Source organism: Carex rostrata, chromosome 20 (genome assembly GCF_964058835.1).
Source record: "Carex rostrata chromosome 20, lpCarRost1.2, whole genome shotgun sequence".
NCBI classification, from domain to species: Eukaryota; Viridiplantae; Streptophyta; class Magnoliopsida; order Poales; family Cyperaceae; genus Carex; species Carex rostrata.
In genome coordinates, this window is record NC_135937.1 from 3,606,099 (window position 1) to 3,609,685 (window position 3,587).

General features: G+C 31.3%; 1 long non-coding RNA gene across 1 annotated transcript; it reads left to right on the forward strand.

The window, feature by feature from the left end:
* The first annotated feature begins 425 nt into the window (after window positions 1-425).
* Window positions 426-2,481, forward strand: LOC144572609 (uncharacterized). Its single transcript, XR_013517760.1, has 2 exons — window positions 426-1,430; window positions 2,045-2,481. It is a non-coding gene; the product is annotated as an uncharacterized LOC144572609 (long non-coding RNA).
* Window positions 2,482-3,587: the final 1,106 nt, after the last annotated feature.

Below are 3,587 nucleotides of genomic sequence, written 5' to 3' on the forward strand. Positions count from 1 at the left end.
GATGAAAATTAGATTGAGAATCTGATTGGTGAAACTATAGTTAGGGGGAAACAAATTTGCTGATGGCCGACGATTGTTACAATTTAGTCCGCATAAATATCTTGCGTTTTGGCTGCATTTCAAAAAGTAGCCTTGGGAAAAATCAGAAAGGAATAAGGGATGATCGGATAGGAAAAATAGAGGAAATGTAGGATTGCTTATCAGAAAATTTGTATCATGCCTTACCATAGGACGAAGACATCATTTATGCCGCTTTCAAGATAGTACAATAAAAATCTGTTAAGGTTATATAAGATTAATGGACCATCCTTTGTGATGCTCCATGGCCAATTGCCAATTGGTTTCTAAAAGCAAAATCAGCCATGGCAAACAATACTTCTCCTTTCCTTTTATTTCTTCCCCCATTATGCTTCATCGTTGTTTGATTTTTTGTTTCCCTTTTCTCATTGGGAGAGTTCATTCAAAAAATTTCAAGTTGCTTGCCTAGAGACTTTAATTAATGTAATTTGTTAGTTTTAGTTTCATTATTCTTTCATTTAATTTTTTTTTAAGCAGAAAATCGATTTTGTTTGGTACGATTGGCATCCTTTTGTAGAAGTTTTGCAAAGGGAAAACAAACAAATTGGCAAAGAAGAAATCTAGGATTAAAATAGCAACCGAGGAAAGTTACTTATATTATGTCTTCATTTAGAGCAGAAGTTAATTTAAATTGTTTCTTTTTCTTTTTTGCAAGGTAATTGAAGCAGGTGGTCTCCATGTGGTTGGAAAAAAGCAGCATGAGTCATGCCGAATTGATAATCTAGAGAATTTTAGGCAGATATATTAAATTAAAACATTTATAGAAATATCCCATCAAACCCATCATAAATGTTATGTTAGATAGGAAGCTCAGAGGAAGAATGAAAAGAGGTATTGGGTGGCATGGCAGTTAATGTCCAGAACAACGGTACTTATTTTTCCTTTTTTTTCCCAGTTTAGAGAATTTATGAAACTCACCTTGATTTTTCTCGACTTGTGAGAAATCATAAATTGGTCTGTAGTGCGTTCCTTATACTAATTTGAGCATAGGAGGATGCTGGTACTACTATTTTTTCCTTGTGTGTGTGTTTGTGTTTGTGTTTGCGCTTATAACATTTTTTTCTTCCTACTTAATAGATTACATAGAGAGATTTTTGATGGAAATCTTCCCCTATTTATAATTATCACTGTAATTATGGGCTTTAATTTAAAATAATTTATTCAAGCTTTATGTAAATCAATAAAGAGCATAATTATAACTGACAACAATTTTTTGTATTAGGGAGAATATACCTTGGGATGCACAAGCCTTATAGATGTCACAGCAGGGATTTCCTTTGGGCTTCTAATACTTGCATTTTGGCTTTCCGTCCACTGCTATGTCGATAATTTTATCATTTCTGGACAAAATGGTAATTTTAATCCAAACTTGATCAAAACCTTGTTATATGCTAATTGCTTGAAACTACTGAAAATAAATGTCAAGGCCAAGGGTTTCTAAGAAAGATTGGAATAATTTAATTTCTAAGAAATGTTTGTCCCCAAACCCCCAAGTTCCATGTCAGTATCTATCTCGATATGTGTCCTTGTTGTAGTAACTTCTCTCAGCCTCCTTGGTTCTGTACCGGTACCGGTATTAGTTTTAGTACCAGTCCCACTGTTTTCCACATGTGGTTGTTGCCTTCCATGAGTCATTGTGCAGTTATAATACTTCATTTGCTGTAGTACCTCTTCCATTAACTTATCCATATCCTTTTGTTTATCTGTGAATAATCGGGCACATGACCAGCAAAATCCAACAAAAATGAATAGAAAAATTGATGCATTTTTGATAGTGGTACAACAAAAATTAAAAGTAAAAGGATCAAGTTGTTTCCATTTGCCTGGTCTGAATTGATTATCCCAAAAAAAGAAAATGGATATTCAAACTTGTACTGTAATACGTCATTATAATGCATAATTGATGCATCATTAGAGAAGTTAGCTGATTTCACTAATTCTTATCCATTGCGTCAAATTATGAAAGTATCAGGTACTTCTCTCATAAGATTTACAAGAAAGATTTGAGCTATTCACCTGAGCTTCATTGAACTGGTGCAATGTAAGCACCAAAGGATCTGTTGCCAGGGGCAGGAATGTCAATGCTGTCAAAATTAACTGCAAATACCAATTATTATATAGACCTTACCAAGAAAGGCGTTTGTGTTCGCAAGAACTTTAACATGATTGTCTTGAATGAGGTACTTATTTTGTTTATAAAATTTTGCTAAAATCTAAAAGACAAATTAAGAATAGGAATGGGGAAAACTTTCCATAATAAACATGATATAATCCTAACTTGATCTTGATGTTAACTGTTGAGAATAATATGCAAATGGCCAAAAAATATTTGTTATTAATTGGAATTACCACAAATGCTATATGTTGTTTGCAAAGTAGTAAAATTTTGATTAGATTTGCAAATATTACATTTTTGTTCTACTTTTCGATTAAAATGGTGTTTTTTTTGTTTTGGCCCACATGTATACTGACTCAAGAGAAAGGTTACAGCTAATCGAGTACTACATAAAAGACAATAAACATAATAAAAACCAACCAAGTTTTAGGTGAACTTTGAGACAATCGGTATGTCTCAGAAGAACTTTCATCAATAATCGAGTTATGTCTCAAGTGAACATTGAGATTAGGCGGAAGGAACATCTTTTGTTATGAAATGAGTCTTTGATGCTAGAGATTCACTTCATCATAGTTACATTAGGTGGAAAGTAAGCATCTGTATTACTTCAACTTTATTAAGTATTTGATTTTTTATAGCATTTTTGAATAATTGATTCGAATAATTTATTAAATAAAGTTTTTTATTGTGTGAAAAGAACAATAGTTTTCTATTTGTAATATTTTTTGGTGGCCGTATACAATGAACAGAGGCGCAACTAATTTTTCTGTCAATTTTACAATGCAATATTCATGTTTTTTAAGTCGTCTTTTCTATTTATTTTACTTTCAAATAATTTCTTGTTTTAGTTGAAGTTTCATAGCTAAGAAACTAGAAAGAAGAAAAGATAAATTTGATAAAAGAAAAAAGTGAAGAAATGGTTTCACAAATACTAATTTCAGAAATTGTCTTTCTCTGATTGGTTCGTAACCCGAGCGAAAAATTAAAACTAATTTCACAAATAGAGTAGTTAAGTAATAAAAATTGAATTAGTTACTATTATTACCAAGACAACTGTATTTAATTTCTTTTAAGTTTCCCGGATGCAGATTCTTTTACCTTTCAGGTACTCATTTTCTATTATTTCGCTGCTCATTTCTTCTCCATTTACTGAGCCAATCGACTGCCTTCATTTCCAACAATTTCTTTTGTTTTCGAATTCATTTGAATCTCTTTTCTACTACTACAAAGTTCATCGTATTTCTTTTAAAAATGTGTAATCATTCTTGACATATTTTTAGAATCAAATACTAAGATTCTCACTTACTCTCATTATTGACTAATACATAATTACAATCAATCCTTAAATTAATCATATTTAAAAAAAGTGATTAAAACATAATTTTTATTCTCA